Here is an 18,767-nt window from a genome sequence, read left to right as displayed (position 1 = left end):
TATTCGTTCCTCTATGGTTTTCGGCAGCCAGATGTACGAAAACGTTAGAAAAACATTTGATTTTATCTACTTTAGAAATATCTGTAATTTTTCGGGGTAATTTGGTTGTAAAAAAAGGGACAATATACATGAATTAAATCAAAATTTTTCAAATTTTTAAAAATAAAGTAAATTTAAACTAAATAACGAGTAAAGTAAACAGTTAAGGGAATAAAACTTTGCGGTTTCGTCGTCTGCTGTTCGTAATTGTGTTTATGGCGCGCGCGCTTAGAAACCAGGAACAGCAACGGGTTTAAAGTGCCATGTGGAGTGAACTGAGACCAAATGTGTATAACAACAATCTGTGGAGTTTCAGTTGTGATGGCAAGTAAGGATAAAATCCACCGATTACAAGGTAAGAATGAATTCAGTTCCAACCATAACCCCGGGAATAACAAGTTTCATACTTTCACTAATATAGGCAACAAAATGTTGTTTTATTGTGCTGATTACAACTGCAATCTTGAAGTAAGATCAAATAAACTACATATATACGCTAACATTGTTCAAAATGATGCTGGGAAGGCTGGGGGAAAGATGGTGCCATCACTGATCAGAACCTTCCATGAAAAAGTAGCCGCCATATTGGATTTCAAAACTGCCTTGAAAACATATTTTACGAAGAGCTCACATGCTTATTTTAGTTCGTATGGGGATTTCATATATCACATTATGTTGACGAAACTTCAGTCTTTTAAATGGTATGCTTAGAGTTGCAATTGTATTCTTGTTTCACCAATTAAATATCGAGTGAATAAGACCCGTCCACCGTGATGAGGGTTGGCCTGTCGTGATGTTTCCCCCTATGGGCAGAATGAGGAGTCTGGAATACTGTGTGGGGTTTGAAGGAATTTCTGAGATAAAAAAAAAAAAAAATCCGGCTTAAGTTACCTAACCTCACCTCGGGCGCCGGAAGCAGAGCTAGCTTAAGCCTAGGGGGGGAGTTTCGCCAGCCATGAAACCCCCAAAAAACGAGTGGTGCGACTCGTTCCCTTCACTCTGCATTTTATCTTTTTACCTTTATTTGAATCTGGTATAACAATACAACATGAAATATTTTTCAAAAATAGCTTTAAGAGTTCAAAGAACGCCATCCAAGATGGCGGCACCACTCACCTTTGGCGTCTAGGCTATCTTGAAGGCTCCATTCTCCGACCTTCATTCCATTTCCGTATGCTATTCATAATTCCTAGCAGGACAATTGAATAGCAGCGCGATTTGAAGGCCACATGCAGTCTCCATCGCAATCACAATTTTGCTTTCCGGGTTTTAGACTATTTCACTTCACAAGATAAGATCGACATTCGAGATTCGACATTAGGAATGACAACAAGGGCGCGCCGGCAGACCGAATACGATTAGCGATTGGATTCTGAAGCAGACATTCTGAGCAAATTGCTATCCCAGCAACCATCCTTAGGAAATGTCTATGGGCATTTTTTTCCATTTTCTTTATATACTTTCATTTTCTCAGGGTATTAAATCCATCTTAGAGTGGCATTGCACTGTATGGTAATAATATCCGTAGTATGAAGTACGCGAGTAAATCAAACTATAGGTATGACGTGGCATTGAATCATATATTGTGACACGATAAAACAGAAATTGGCAGTTTCTACTTTCAACATACAACTTAAAATCCGCAAAAATTTTGAAGGAAATCCAAGGAAATTCACCGAAAATGCTTAAATGAAATGATGACCCTTAATCTTCCCCTAAATGGGAATAGTGGGAATCATAATTCCAATAAAAAAAAATGTCTCGCATAACGTGTTACTGAATATCTACTTCAGGAAATGGCGCACAAGCGTTGCTCTTGGCATTCTTGCTATTGTCTTTGCGTGTAAGACATAGGAGCCGATTATTCCTGATTTTCTCTGGCTGTTTTTTGACACAGGTTAACGCTGCCACGCGTAATTTCAAGTAATTTTGGCAGCCTGTGTTCACACTGTTCAGTTCTCAGAATGCAGTATGTCGCCTAAAATGTCCACACTTGACAAAGCTTGTGACATCATGTTTTTCCTGACCTTTTCAAATGCAGTTGTGGCCTGTGGTACTCGGAGAGGCTTTTCAGTCAGTTGAAGCGAATTATTAAAAGAATGACCACCGGGATTCTCTTAAATATGAAAGTCTTTTGGGTCTAATAGCAATAAAACTTTCGATTCACCAGAATGGAAAGTTATTTCGTCACGTTAGATCCAATTCATTAATAATAACTGTTGGTGTAGATAATGGGGTGGAAACAAAATTGAGAAAGACGTTTGGTTTTAAAATAGGGTTGGTCTATGAGTCTGCAGGTTATTCTTTTTAGTATTTCGTTCAATATATTTCAACTATTTTTCATAAATATATGTAATATTTTCTTCTTTTGATTCCTCATCAAACCTCCATCCAATTTGTTTCTTAAATATTTTCAGAAAATATGAACTATTTTTAGCTTGAATGTTACAGTTGTGGAAGGGCAATTATCAATACAATACCACAACTATGTTCAACATTTTTCCTTTAATTACCTATATCCTATGTCAGTAGTTTAACTAAGAACTATAGGTATAGCAGTAATGTAAAGAACAGTTTAGGGAAATGTCTGGGAAAATTCGAAATCATGGACAAGGAAATCTAAGGAAATCGGGCAACATTTTTTATGCGTGGAAGCACTACTTTCCTGAACACCCGGGAAGAGGGAGGAATTACGCAGTGCCCGTGTGTACACCAAAGGTATTGCATGTAGAATTATCTTACCAAAATATTGATATATGCTGGATCCCTGCCCTTGAAGGGGGATTCAAGGAAACGAATAGGCTGATACAGCAGCTAAAGATGCAGTCCACATGACAAGGGGAAATGCAAACATCCCTATCATTGATTAATCTAAGATATATAGAAACAATCCTTGTAAATAAATGTCACAATATATGGAACGAGGAACTTATAGATAATAAACTGAAACATAAAATCCTGTGTTGGAAAACGGAGTTCATCATATAGGAAAGAGAGAGGGAGACCCACACAAGCAGGCTTAATAGGCCATACTCTTTGACACATGTCATGGACAATGAACTGTTCTCAAGGGGCCCATGACCCTCCCCCAGAATGTTCAGAGTGCAAAGTGATAATAACAGTCAAACATGTATTGTGTAAATGTTCAAAATATAACCAACAGCGATTATCAACTTTCGGAAATAATTCGACCAGAGAAGCTTTTATCAGAATCCTCTGTTGTTTCAGTCATTCCAGTTTTAGAATTAATGACAAACTGTAATTTAATGGTTAAAATATAAAACAGGCTAGTAAATAATGAAAACACAAAACTCTTAGGGCGTTTAATGAATTAAAAAAAAAAGAAATGTAAAAATAGTATTATTCCGAGTTTTTAATTTTTTTTCTTTTTGTATCACTGGAGTAAGCGCAGTTAATGTGGGCGTGTATTCTAGTGAAAAAGCTTATGCCTTCTGCAGTCTTATTTACTTATTTATTTTCATTCATTCATCACCATGTAAAGGACCTAACTAGCTATTTTGTCCCAGTGCTTGGCCTATGGCCTAGACCTAGCTGGTATTTTATCCTAATCCTTCGGGCCAGTACTATGAGAGCTGATAGTCGCCTTATTGTCTGGTTAAACCATTTTAATAATAAAAATAATAATTTACACTCACGATCATAGTCTCCTCTGCCTATGACATTTTATTTAGATAAACTAAACATGTACGAGTATTTTACCATTCTGTACAATCACACAGGTAAAAGCTTGATTGTAACGGAATTTATGATGATTTTAAAAAAATCAACACAATTTTGAGATTCCAACTTGATCTTGAAAAATCTCTGGAAGATATTCTTGCTTTAGAATGCATTTCAGTAATATGAATAAAAACACACACACATATAAATAGCCCGCTATCCCAAGAATCTGTTCGCAGACTCGTCACTCTGCAACCCAACTTCCCTTTACATGTCCACCACAAATACTCTCTCTCTCTCTCTCTCTCTCTCTCTCTCTCTCTCTCTCTCTCTCTCTCTCTCTCTCTAGGCACCACCAAAGGTAGACTTGCGTAAATTTCTCTCAGCCAAGAGCCAGTTTTGTTGTAAAGAGTCCGTGAAGTGTCCGAGGTTTGGCTTGGCTAATTTTCAGTCAAGAGTAGTCTGATGATTCAGAAGTAAGATTCATGTGAAGATGTATAATTTCTGAGGCTGATGTCGAAAGAATTTCAAGATTTTTTCGGTAAAATCTCCTCATTGACTTTGCGTGCGTTGCTGCGGCTTCGTGGTCCATTATCTCAGTTGATTTCATTTGTAGGTTGTCAGTTGGCGAGAGTTCGCATTTCAGTTCATGTATTTGTTAAACTTCAAGAGTTTATTTTATAATGAAAGTGTAAAAACCCACCCTGATCTTGCTGGACCTTCGCTGAGATGGTTGGTGATCCTTAAGGGCAGACTATAATAGTCCCACAACATCTTTGGACAGACCCATCACAGTCGGAGGGAAAATTTCCTACAATTGTGTTACTTATCATTAATGCATCCCAGGCCTGTACCAAGGGATGTTCGGGGCGGGTGTCAAATGACCCCCCCAAAACATTTTCTGGAAGTCCATATTTCTGTGACTATCTTTTTCATTGAACTGTACTTACAAAGTAATAAATAATTATTTGTTCTTTTTCGTTAAGTCAAAGTATATAACTTAACAACAAATAAAGTAATATACATGTTATCGTTAACATAATAAATGAATCAATCAATAAAACTGAAGAAATATTCTTGAATTTCAGTGCAAACTTTCAACATCATAAGCAAAATTCTGTCAACCAAAGTCAATACTTTGAATAACATCTAATCGGGTAGAAGGGCATAAACCACATAAGTACCCAAGTTTTCTCCTTACTATAACTAAAATAACATTTTCAACCATTTCATCTTGTATATAGTACCTATATATGCAATGACATTTGCAGAAGAAATGGTCCAGTTTTGGGAAAAAACTTATCTGGAAAAAAAACTATCTCCCCCCCCCCCCCCTTCCCACAACGGGCCTGCATTCCATTTCATTCTGGTGTCTTAACGTCATGAGCAAAGTTAAGTGGTAGGTTTGGCAGAAGGGTTGTCTGAACTCTCGTTACTGACTAGTACAATGTGAAAGAAGCCTATTACGGCATTTATGTATCAATAACTTTACAACTGCAGAATTTTTATGATTAAAAGTTATAAGAAATCAATCAAACAAAATAAATTAAGACTTTAAAGCTCCGCACAGTTTGATAGAGTTGCCAGATATTGCATTATTGAGCAAATACTATATGTATATATATTTTAGTATTAGAAAGCTTTTTAAACTTTCTGAATGTGTTATATACTTTAAGAAAATTAAAGATTTATTTTCGAAACCCACTTTGTTTATTATACCTGTAATTATAATCAGAAATATGTCATAATGAAACTGATAGTGCAATTAACAAACTACATCTGTCCTTTATCTCAACTAAACGGTGCCTCAGTTTTGTTCTGTTTTTGTAAAAGTTAAAAATTTATCTTTATTACATTCCGGAAACGGATTTTTTTGTGAGGGACGTAATTGTATTTTTCTAGAATACTTAATTGTGATTTATGAATTTCTTGTTTACATCTTCATTTCCTTCACTTGTGATGGTATATCGGACTTAAAGTGGATAAAGCATTCTCTTCTAGTGACAGAGAAAAGGCATCTAATTTAGTGTTTATAAAGAAGGCTTGATCCGACCTCCAGCTTACTCGGGACGTGTGCAAGATTTTCCCCTCACACTTAAGTTGTAAACATCATATTCCTAACTTTAACGTAACTTAAGCATGCTAAAATCTATGGTAAAATAGAGCCTTGTTTCACTAACGAAAATTAAAATAAATACGCCATATTTTATCAGAAATAATTTTTCTGTACTGTATAACATGCACATTATTTATTTTTTTACATCTTCATTCTGATAATTAATCATAGATATTCAATGTGAAATACCTTTTTCAGACCTTTTTAGGCTCTTCCATAGACCTCTCCTACCCGTCAACTGCAACAAGAACAACAACAAAAATAGTTTGTAGGCTTACTCCCCAAGTAAGCGAACATTTGATTTTATCTGAATACAATATGGCACCACATTTACGTGTACGATATTTTTTTTAGGCTAATGATACGATAGGGTTAAATGATCTGGCAGCGCTGTTTGAGCCTCATTTCATATCCATTCTTATTCACAAACAGTATAGATGTTGGTACTACAGCAAGGCCTCATAGAAAAGCCTTTCCATCCATTCAGAGGGACAATCTTGCTAAGAATATTACCCTCCTGAAAAATGTCCACCAGACACTTTCAAATGGAATCAAACTTTACAGTATATTCCTCAGAGCAAATAATAGATATTTAAATGTCTGTTAATATTTCACATGGGGAAAATACACAAGTGAAGGAATCTCATGGGAAAAACTGATTCTGAGAACAATTTGTCAATTCAGGCTGTTACCTTGAAATAATTACTGTAAGTGTCTCCTAAGCTATTTAAAATCACACAGGAAAAAAAAAGAGTAATTTTGGCAATTATCTTCCAATATCAGTATGCCAGTAGATGAATCAGTCATCATTGTTTTTATTTTTTATACTAATAATATAATATATATTCCTTTCAGGTATTCTGGATTTGCACTTAATTATTTTATCTTTAGCAATGAGAAGTAAGCTACGGCTTTAGAATACTGTTAAATTTGCTGAATCTGCACAGTGGTACTTGATATACACTCAATTTTGAATGTTGTGCATTCTTGCTTTTTACTGTTCAAGTAAATTGCAAGAATGCATAAATTTTAAAATCTTTTTCTTAAAACAGAGTAAAAATAAAAGCAACTTTCCATTAATTCTGATGCTATGGGGTAGGCTGCAGGATAGAGTTGAGACCCTTTTTATATTTCATACTTATTCTGTTAGTTATCTTCAATCAATATCTTCAATCACAAGATCAATAATAACGAAGGAAAACAACAATTGTTCAAATTTATAACTCTCTGCCAAAACACGTCAACTAATTGTGAAACTGCTCTTCTTCTTTCGCAGGTGCTATGAACTACCCGTCAACGACACAGGCGCTTTTTGCGCTGATTGTCATGATCATTGTCCTGCTCTTCATCTTGGTCTACTGCTGCTGGGGAACCTTCTCCTGCGCGCGGCACGAAGACCCCTCGCATGCTGTGGAGGACGGCGCAACCGTTGTTCGTGAAATACAGGGGCCAGGAGGGAGAGGTCATAGAATGGTCATCGTGCCCTTCAGCAATATGATATACGTGGGAGACCCAGAATCTCGTCGAATCTATGAAATTCCCGTAGAGCAAGATAAGCCTCCAGCATACACCGAGGTCTTCGATAATGTGCCTCCTCCTCCTTACTCAACGAGAAATCGCGAGTGACACTTCTTCCAACAGTAATTCCAATAATGCATCAAACGCAAGAGTGACACTTCCAGACCTTCCACCATCTTATGACGATTGTTTCACTTCAGCAGCTGATAGCAAATGGCCTGAAGTTTTGGAGGCCATCTTATCAGAGCAGGCTAAGAAGGAATTGGAACAGCAGTCAAGTAACACTCGTTTTGATGAATCTTATGTAACACAACTGCCTGCTTTGCGATTACCCTCCTCTATGCTCTTGCAGAATAACGTACTCTCAACGGCACAAACCAGAAGGTCCTTTGCAGAAAGCAGGCCCATTTCTCCAGAGGGCAGCACCAACCAACAAACGGAACCTGAGAGGTCACCGTCGCAAGATACTACAAGTAACCAAACAGCGGATAATGAACGAGCCAATCCTTCCACAGTGACGAACTTGCTAGACTTATGGGCCCCACCTCCGCCATTCCAGGACCAACCCGAATCGAATCAGAATGTGCACAATGAAGGGACGCTACTTACTGCATCAGTGCCACCACCATTCACAATCTCGCCCGATGAGACTCAAACTGTGACTTCGGAAGAGGACTCGACGTCCAGTGGTGCAGATGAGGAACTCGCATCGTCTCCGTCGACATCAACCACCTCCAGTTCATCAGATGAAAATCATGAGACTAGTGTCACTCAAACGCAAAGCGAAAATTCACATTCCAAGCAAGACTACTCCGAGGTTTAGCTTGCTTCTAAGATTAAGGGTAGGCTCCACTTTGGGGGGTGCCGATCGTAAAAAATATTTGCCAAAAATACACTAATCAAGACAGGCTAATGAAATTTTCAGGCATTATTAGCACTATAATAATGCATATTCCCTGTGAGTTTTATCATCCTACAGGGAAAATTAATGATTTTATGAAAAAAAATGTGAAAAACGGAAATTTTCGGCCCCTCGTACTGAAGGTTATTTGGTGATTGGTGAGAAACTACAGTCTTGAATAGAAATTCGGTCTGACAAAATGTTGGTATATCCACCTGGAACATGCACAAAAACAATTATCAAAATAGAACAGTAAATAAGCACGTAATAACAAAAAAAAGAGCAACAACTTCGTAAGTTCAGCGAATGCCGTGCCGAAAAATCAGACTATAGCTAGGAAGAAATATTCAGGAAAAAATTCAAATCTCGATTTAGGGAACAAAACCTTTTGAGAGTTTGTAGTTATTATGTCACTTGATAGCCTAAAACATCTAAAAAATTATATTAATTAGGACAATCAAAGAAAACTAACCCACCTCAAAAAAAAAAAAAAAAAAAAAAAAAAAAAGGCAGGGGTGGTTTTTTCTTTGATTGTCCTAAATAATATAATTTTTAGATGTTTTAGGCTATCAAGTGACATAATAACTACAAACTCTCAAAAGGATTTGTCCCTAAATCGAGATTTGAATTTTTCCTGAATATTTCTTCCTAGCTATAGTCTGATATTTTTGGCGCGGCGGGGCTTTGCTGAACTTACAAAGTTGTTGCTCTTTTTTTTGTTTATTTACGTGCTTATTTACTGTTCTATTTTGATAATTTTTTTTGTGCATGTTCCAGGTGGATATTACCAACATTTTGTCAGACCGAATTTCTATTCAAGAAACTGTAGTTTCTCACCAATCACCAAATAACCTTCAGTACGAGGGGCCGGAAATTTCCGTTTTTTCACATTTTTTTTCATAAAATCATTAATTTTCCCTGTAGGATGATAAAACTCACAGGGAATATGCATTATTATAGTGCTAATAATGCCTGAAAATTTCATTAACCTGTCTTGATTAGTGTATTTTTGGCAAATATTTTTTACGATCGGCACCCCCCAAAGTGGAGCCTACCCTTAAGGATAAACTTACTCCTTGAGAAAAAAAACTAAGGTTTTTATATAATCAGTTCATATTATAAATGAATTTTTGCCTAGTCCGTATCATTGCTATGATAATTGAATGCAATGTCAAAGTCACACCACATAACGTTATCCATCAATCTTTACTTATATAATTTCTGGGCGCAACCTGAAATTTCATTGCCCTTCAGGAAATGCCTAAGTAACCTTGAACGATAAAAAAGATAATATATACTATTTAGACTAAATGAGCTTTGCAAGAATTCAAAGAATCCCTAAACAATTAAGTAAATTTTGAGGAGCCAAATCATCAAAACTGGTAAAATTCCAAGATGCTCAAATAATTGACTTCTGGTTCTGTTCCAATTTTGCTTGTTTTCGTAGGTGGGAAGCATCGTAAAGTGCTGTCGTAACTGCAAACATATCTCATTATATCATTCACATATCAAACGTTTGTGTGTCAATTTCAGGTGCTCAATTCTGCTCAAATAAAATCTCGTACAGTAGAGAATTTAACGAGAATGAATGACGAAAGTCTGACCATACAAGCTATGAGCACAGCCGAGTGACGGCGAATACCACAAACTGTCGATGGCAGGGGGTTGCGATGTGTAAGTGAAGCTTAGCAATGTAACATTGTTGGTAATTAATGAATGTTTTCGTAATGACATGCTGTTCTGTACAGTTGATATTTTATATTTAATACGTTGTTTTACATGTTAACCTGTTAAAACTGTTCGTTGTATGTACATATTCAAGCTATATGTAACTATGTGTTTATTGTATATGATTTTTATTTACTTATTATTACTTTGTTCTTAGAATTAATATAAACAAATCAAAACACGCTGAAGAAAAACAGTCATAAAAGAGAAGTGTCCTGCAAGATGATCTCTAAAAGAAATTTACAGCTTTTGCAATCGATCCACGACCGTCGTCATCGAAAGAGTCTATGGCTGACCTAGAGCCAGTCATCGGTGATGTGAGACATGCACCTGTTCGCGTCAGTGACAATGAATTCTTCCTGATTAAACTTGATGTTGTTTCTGCAAACTCTAAAAATTCTCACGTTGTAATTCTGTAGTCATTGACCGAGCATTTTTTGTGAATAAAAATGAAGCAAGTGGAATAGTCATCAGAATGCTCTGGAAAGTAAATTCTCTAGTACTATCATAGACCTCTATAGAGCGAGGGATTCCACACAGTAGATTCACAGCAAACATCGGCCTACTTCTTGGGGATGGAAGTGGGTGCATAACGTGAATTTCAACGAAAATCCCTCTTCATTTCATTGCAAGCAGTGGCGGATTAAAGGGGGAATGCCCACATGGGCACTTGTCCCTCATGGATATGAATAATAGAACATTATTTTCTTTTAATAAATCATTATGAGTAGTAAAAATTTGCTTAGTTAATGATTATTTCAACAACAACTACTGCTGTGTATATATGAGTGAGTGCGTACATATATATATATAAAATATATATATATATATATATATATATATAATATATTATATATAATATATATATAGATGTCACATATATTATGTGATAATCCAATGAAAGGTTTCTAGATCGCCATTGATTGCAAGATCAGCATAATTCCAAGAGCTGTACTAATGCAGACAGATAACATGAAGGAAGATGAGGCTGAGGAAAAAACTGGGATGATATCAGAAAGACCAGAATCATGCCGATAGTATTCATCTATGATACGAGAACACTTTACAGATTACCTTTAGTGCCTGATTCCTAACTCAATTGTGACATGCGCAAGTCAGAGAGCGGTGTTGGTGTTGCCTGGGAGAAGAAAAGGATGTATGCGCTGAAATACCTATGCACAAATTTGTACAGCGTTGTTGGTTTAAGTAGTTATTAAATTGTGACTATGGAGTTCTCTAAAGGTTAGGAAAAAATGTAGAGTGAATATATATATATATATATATATATATATACTATATATATATATATATATATAATATATATAATATAGTATATATATTCAGTATTATTACCAGACAGCGCCTTTTTCTGATTTTCTGTTATGTCATGATAATCCTACAAAACAGACTGTTATATTATATATATATATATATAAATATATATAATATATATATATATATATATATATATATATATATATATATACTTAGAGAAATATTTTGGCAATTAAACAAAACATCCTTAAAAATCTGTGTCATCAATAAAAGCCCTTTTGATACATCAGTTAATTTAGGAAAAATTTAAACAGGAAATCAATATAAGTAATATAAAACAAATAATGGGTCAAAGCGAACTGTCCTCATTAACTTCTCAGCATATTACACCATGGTGATCGTTGTAAATACATATGCTCCAGTATTTTAATCTATGTATAAGACATTTACCCTGTTCCCGTTTTTTTTTTTCAAAAAGAAAACACTACTACAAAAGCTATTTTCATTAAAACTGCTTTGAGTGTCAATGAGAGTTTTTTTCTCCTCCCCATATGTTTATGCGATGCATGAAATGTCATGTTATAACTCAAATGTAATCATATCACAAATGTTAATAAAAAAAAAAAGCTGTAGAACAATATACCAAAACTGCTGCGCAACTTCCCAAGGAATTCTACAAAGAGATTCAGCGCCGTCAAAGCTGTTCTTGTCAAGTGACTGAAATCAGGAAACTCAATCAAACAAGTGTAATTGTAATAGCCACAATGCCCTCTTAACCTCTCAAATTCTTCGCGTTCTATCCCTTCTTGTTTGTGGATACGATTGTCACTACTCAAGACTTACTTCTTACTCCTTTACTACCATACCCAAAATCGTATCTATCACAGACCCTGCCACTCCTATGGTTACCATACGGGCCGAAGACTCAAGATTCCCAGTCTTTTGCATCTCTGTCACACCATTTCAAGATGACTCGGGTATCTCCATTCCCGTCTCAGCGATCCCAATAATACGTTCAACTGAGACTCAGAGCTTCCTTCGTTATCTCCTTTTTCGTTTTCCTTAGCGCTGACCTGTAGAAGGCAAGGGTGAAAGAAAATAGCCTTCCATGATGGGGATGGCAACCCCATCTTTTCACGTATCATGGCATCTTGTCAAATTTTTTTTTTCAAAAATGTATTGTCTATACTGCTAGTCCTGGGATGCCGGGGAAGGTAACTGAATATCATTAGTATACAATAATAACTCACAAATAAAAAGTATTAGAGTTGGTAAACCTTTTACCGAGGTTCGAAGTAATAAAAATAATGAAAAGTACTTAGATTTTCACGCGCGCGCACACACACCACACACACACACACACACACACACAAAACTTATATGTAAAACACATCCATCCAAAATGCGGTACAAGACTATACGGTGCTGCCTTTATCCAGAGGTACAGGGCTAAAATATAATGAGGTTCAAAGTACAGATATTGCTAATTCATTACTGTATAAGCTCCATGAGTAAGTGAGCTATGAATGAGGTCTGTGACGGAGTTAAGAGACTCCACGGGCTACAGCAAGTTCCGATGAAATCAGAAGGCACTTCCATGATTGTGGCAGAAGAAGAATAGGGCAGGAAAGCGATGGTGGTTATGGTGATTGATTGATTGATTGATTGTGTATTATATCTGGCGTCACAACATCTGGGTAATTGACACCGAAATAAATTAAATATAAAAAAAATTAAATTTTTGATAAATTTCATATACAAATCTATAAATATATTATATAATCATCATATAAAAGTTCTTACATAGACAATCTATGTATAATTTAAATTTGGTTAAGGAGGCCAGCCTCCCTCATAAAAATATATAACTGCTCTATATTACAATCCTTTCCAAGAATTGTACCTAGGATAAAATTGCCTACTCTGTCACGACCCCAAGACATGAACCTATGTCTCAAATTCCCAAGTCTGGGACATTCAACCAGCAAATGTCTCACAGTCAAGGGCACAGTACAGTTCTCGCAAAACGGAGGATTTTCACGAGACATCAAGAACCCATGGGTGAGTCTTGTATGTCCAATCCTCAATCTGCACAACATCATTTCTTGTCTCCTTGGCATATATGGATATGACCAAGGAGACACTGAAGACGTGATACTACGCATTTTTTGATTGTTTAAAATATCCTCCACTGGGACTGCCAACATTTTTTAATTTTCTGACCTACTAGAGGATACAAATCCCGATATGGTAGTAGGCATCTTTGTTGGTTCTGGGGAGCTGACCGCGAACTTTGCAAGTTGGTCAGCTTTCTCATTCCAGCCACCCCAACATGAGAAGGCACCCAACAGAAACTTTATTTCTTTTCCTCTTCTTTTAGTAAAAGCAGCTATTCCAATATATCTAAAATCAGAGGGTTTAAGGGTAAAAGGGTTAGATTCCAGTGACTGAAGAACATTCTTGAGTCACAATATATATAAAATTACTCATTCCGTTCATTCCGAATTAAAAACTTGCCTTTTATAGCCTTTAAAAATTCCATATACTCTGCTGTAAAAATGATGCTACGAGTAGATAACCTGCCACTCCTCTCTACATCAGGGAAGACTACACCAAAGCCGACGCCAGCATCTGACTTTGAGCCGTCCGTGAAAACTGCAGTGGAGTCGTCATGTTGCAAGGAATGTTCTAAAAATATTGACCGCGTGGCCTCACTGGACAATTCTGTTTTGGTAAAATTGAAATATCTGCAGAAATTTTACCTCTGGGAAGTTCCAGGGGGAGACTAACTGAATATTTTGCTGGTAAATCTCGACCCTTGGCATGTTTAATTCACGAACAATGTATTGACTCTAAAAGCGAATGGATGAGGTTGCTTGGGTGATTTTCATAAAACTGCCAATGCCTTTCATTTCTATAACCAGCTCCGAACCAGCAAGACGCTTGTAATGAAGATCCAGTGGCACCTCATCAGCATCTACAAGCATGCTCTCGGTGGGAGATGATTTAAATGCTCCAGTACACAACCGTATTCCTCCATGATGAATTGAGTTGAGCATTTAAGGCTATTTGGTTTTGCAGAAGTGTCACCTCACACCCGTAACTTAATTTTGAAAAGACCAAGGCTTTATTTATAATCTCAACATCTGAGTTCGGTCTGCACCCACGATGTGAGACACAACTTTCAGCAAATTCATTGCTTTTAAGCATTTTGCCTTAATATATTTCAGATGTGGAATCCAGGTCAGCTTGCTATCAAAAAATCAAGCCAAGAACCTTGTTTCACCAACACATGGAATTCTCTGCCTATGAATAAATAGATCTGGATCAGGGTGTTTCCCCTTATACGACAAAAGTGCATAGTTACAGTTTTACTGCGGAAAATCTAAAACCATTAACCTCAGCCCACTTATTTATATTATCAATGCAGAGCTGAAGGCGGCGTTCAGCCACTGCCATCCTTGATGCTGCAAAGAAATCGATAGTCATCAACAAAAAGGGTATATGTTATTTCTGGGGGAATTATTTTAGCACCCCATTGATTACCAAGGCAAACAAGGTTACACTTAAAACACTTCCTTGTGGTACTCCTTCTTCCTGATTGAATACATCTGACATTGGTTGTCTCCAACCTGAACCTGAAATATCCTATTTTTTAAAAGAGCCTAATAAACAGGGGCAAATTGCCTCTCAGGTTACATTCATAAAGGACCCTCAAAATGCCTTATCTCCATGTTGTATCATAAGCCTTCTCTAGGTCAAAGAAAACAGTGAGTGATGTTGCTTGTTGGCAAAAGCTTCACATATTGAAGATTCCATTCGTAACCAATACATCAGTTGTGGAGTGCGATACTCCGAAAAACCACACTGAGCAGGCGACAGATATTTACCTCTTTCCAAGTACCACATCAATCGTGTGTTCACCATTTTTTCCATGATCTTACACAAACAAGAAGTTAATGCGATAGGACGATAATTTTCTGTCTTGAATGGATCTTTTCCAGGTTTCACAAATGGCAGTAATTTCAACTTCTCCCAAAGCTTGGGGAAGATATGTTCTCTGTAAATTCTGTTAATTAGGCTTAATATGAAAAGTCTGGTATTTTCAGGGGTATGCTTAATCATTGAAATATGTTATACGTCCAGTCCAGGAACTGATTCATTACATTTATTCAAGGCTGATTCAAATTCTCTAATAGTAAAAGGAGCATTGTACTGCTCATGTCTTAAGGTATTAAAATCATTTCGACCTTTTTCTATTATCCGTCTTTGAGCTGAATAGGGTCTAACATCATTTTTCTTCGCAACATTAGCAAAAATGATTAGTAAACTCATTTGACTAACTGGGGGTCTGCTAACCTCACAACCATTCACCTTGATAACTGGAGGTTTGACAAGGAGTAAACTTGCCTGCTATTTTTCTAACTCTCTTCCAAACTAGAGTCAGAGGAGTTTTCGAATTTAGTGAAGATATGAATATCGTCCAAGATTCTTTTCGTGCTTTTTTGATTTCCATGCGAAAAGAGCTCTCGCTTTTCGAAATTCTACACGATGAATACTCACATTTTTCGTCTGCGGTATCTGGTGAAGGCAGATCTCATATTTCTATGAGTTTCCTGGCATTTACGTGTCCACCAGGGAACTGGTCGGCGGACAAATTTGCCCGAAGTCCTAGGTATAGATTGAAGACCAGCTGAGAACATCGTTGTATTCAAAAAGTCAAGAGCGTCATCTACACAGGGAAAGTCATCAGCAGAGTCATCTATTGAGCTGTGCTCCTGGAATGTTGACCAATCACTTTACCAATGTTCCATTTGGGTAGCCTTGAAGATGGAGGACTTGATGTTACACTCACCACTATCGGAAAATGGTCACTGGTAAATCTATCATTTATAGTTCTCCAATTAAAGTCAATAATACAGTCATCACTACATATAGATAAATCAATTGCTGATAACGTGCCTGTTTGAACATGAAAATGCGTAGACTCCCCAGAGTTGAGGATCCCAACATTTTCATCTTCTATGATGGAACCTAAACACCTTCCTCCTTGATTGGTGATGATGTCACCCCAAAGAGGATTTCTGCTATTCATATCTCCCAAAATAACAAAAGGGGCGTGGTAACTGTTGAATGAGAGATTTAAATTCATTGATGGGGAAGGCTTCATTAGTGGTAGATAAAGAGAGCATATTGTATATTTCTTTGCAAATGGATCTGCACACCTATCACTTGCAATGCTGATTGGATATTGATAGAATTTTGTGGGGTGTCATTTCGAACATACAAAGCGACACCACCATGGCTTCCAATATTCAAATTATAGGTGGAGTGATAGGATGTATACTCTCGTGGCTGGGGCACATATTATTACCAATCATTGTCTCCTGCAGAGCTATACAAACAGGAGACACTTCTGATATGAGCAGCCTTAATTCTTCCCATTTAGCTCTTAATCCCTGACAGTTCCACTGTAGAAAATGAATGAATTTACTTCCCTTTAGAGGCTGTTAAATTAGAGCCTCTTTTAAGAGCTTTCAGCTTACTGACTTGCTCCTTATTTCTGGAAGGAGACCGATTATTTATGGCTGCCTTCCTTTTCAGAGGGTATCGGTCTCCAGGAACATCAGACAAAGCTGATGCTGCCTGAGGAGGGGTGTGAAGGTTGGACATTGGTGCATTCTCCAAAGGATCAGAAGCACCATTTGCAGCTGGTACAGCCTCCAGTGAGGTGGAAGTGCCAGGTACACCTGGCACAGCCTCCAGAGAGGCAGGAGTCCCAGAAATCATTGGTTCTGCTTCCATAGAAGCAGAAGTGCCAGAAACCACTGGCACTACCTCCAAAGAGGCGGGAGTGCCAGAATCAACTGGCACTGTCTCCGAAGAGGCAGGGGCGCCAGGAATTACTGGCACTGCCTCAGAAGAGGCAGGGGCGCCAGGATTACTGGCACGGCCTCCAAAGAGGCAGGAGCGCCAGGAGTTCACTGCGCAGCCTCCGAAGAGGCATGAGCGCCAGCAATCACTGGCGCTGGCCTCCAAAGAGGCACGAGTACAGGTCGTAACTGGTGTTTTATTAACATTAGTTTTGGTGACATTGATATTTCTTCTTCGGTTGGCAGCAACACTGGAAAAAGATATCCTGGTCTAATGTACTGACTCAACACTCTCTCTTTTGCCTCTCCAAATGTGATACGTTCGGTCACCCTTAATGTCTGAATTTCTTTCTTTTTCCATGATGTATACATCGCAATTAAGTGAAGATGATGGATGATTTTCTCCACAATGCACACATCTGGCCTCCTTATTACATATGCCATGCTCTGGCTCACTGCATTTAACACAAGTAGCAGGCTTGCCTTGTAATTTCTGTCTGCATGACCCCAACATGCGTCCAAATTCTTGACAATAAAAACATCTCCTTGGTCTTGGGATATACTGTCTAACCTTAAAACGTAACCAGGCTGCTTTCACTATACTAGGCAATCGGGTGGAATTGAAAGTAACAATTAAATTGGGAAGTGGGACTAGGACTCCATTTATCTTCTTCTTCATTCTTTTCAATTCTTATTACTCCTTGATCCCTTAATTCCTCTACGAGCCCTTTCCTCAGAGTAAGTCACAAGCTGGGGTGCATATATCATGCCCTTGGAGTAATTCCAAAAAAGCATGTACTGCACACTCTACTTTAACTCCTCCAAGGTGAGATAATGTTTTTAGCTGTTCACTCTCTTTTGCCGAGGCAGATTCCACTGTCAGCTTTCCTCGCCCTCAGAAGAAATCTTAGGCTCTCGGCCACCAGCGCCTGACAATATCTTTATACATTAAAAATGTCACAATCAGAGTCTTCCAAAATTAAAAGTCAAATATTTATCATAAGAGTTTTCAAACATTCCGGGTCCTATTTCTGTAACTATATTTTTACTAAATTTCCCCTTACTCCGTACTGGAGCATAGGGTTTCAGTGTGATTACACTGGAAGGTTTTTTTGAGTTTTCCAGAGGAAGGTTGCCAGTGGAGGTTCCTGCAGTCATCAACTGTGCCGATTCATTACCATCAAGGGTCCAGGGGTACTTGATTCTTTATTTGTATTATTCATAAAGATCAAAGTATTGGTAAAAAAAGAAGAAAAAAAAACGATAAATAAACCTGAAAACCTTAAAAAGACATCATCAGCCTTTCATGCAGTTTATTCTTCCACTAATGGCACAAGTGAGAACCGACTCCCAAATGTCCGCGTCCCTACCCTACCCCACAGGGGATGGCACAACATGACTAGAGTGGCCCAAGAGTAAGCCAAACCCGCTTGATAGGACTGAGAGTATTACCAGAATACAATCATCCCCACCCTAATCACATTATGGGCAAACCGGACAGAATGCCAAGAGTCCTATCCGCAAAACTAGACCCCCCTGGAATCCGTGGTCCAGCCCTGCAAAATAGTTCCGCCTGATATCACTCAGGTCCGAACATTATCGGGCAGTTGATGGTCCTGCCACAGTTCCCACTATT

General features: G+C 37.6%; 1 long non-coding RNA gene and 1 pseudogene across 1 annotated transcript in view; one reads left to right on the top strand and one right to left on the bottom strand.

Annotated features, from left to right (window-relative positions):
* Positions 1–1,749, bottom strand: part of LOC135217388 (uncharacterized) — a 207,265-nt gene extending 205,516 nt beyond the window's left edge. The window contains exon 1 of the long non-coding RNA XR_010315117.1: positions 1,156–1,749. This is a non-coding gene — a long non-coding RNA (uncharacterized LOC135217388). The remainder of the gene's footprint in view (positions 1–1,155) is intronic.
* The window catches only part of LOC135217387 (uncharacterized), a 260,801-nt pseudogene extending 252,516 nt beyond the window's left edge, over positions 1–8,285 (top strand).
* Positions 8,286–18,767: the final 10,482 nt, after the last annotated feature.

Source organism: Macrobrachium nipponense, chromosome 7 (genome assembly GCF_015104395.2).
Source record: "Macrobrachium nipponense isolate FS-2020 chromosome 7, ASM1510439v2, whole genome shotgun sequence".
NCBI lineage: Eukaryota > Metazoa > Arthropoda > Malacostraca > Decapoda > Palaemonidae > Macrobrachium > Macrobrachium nipponense.
This window is presented reverse-complemented; position numbering and strand designations above follow the sequence as displayed.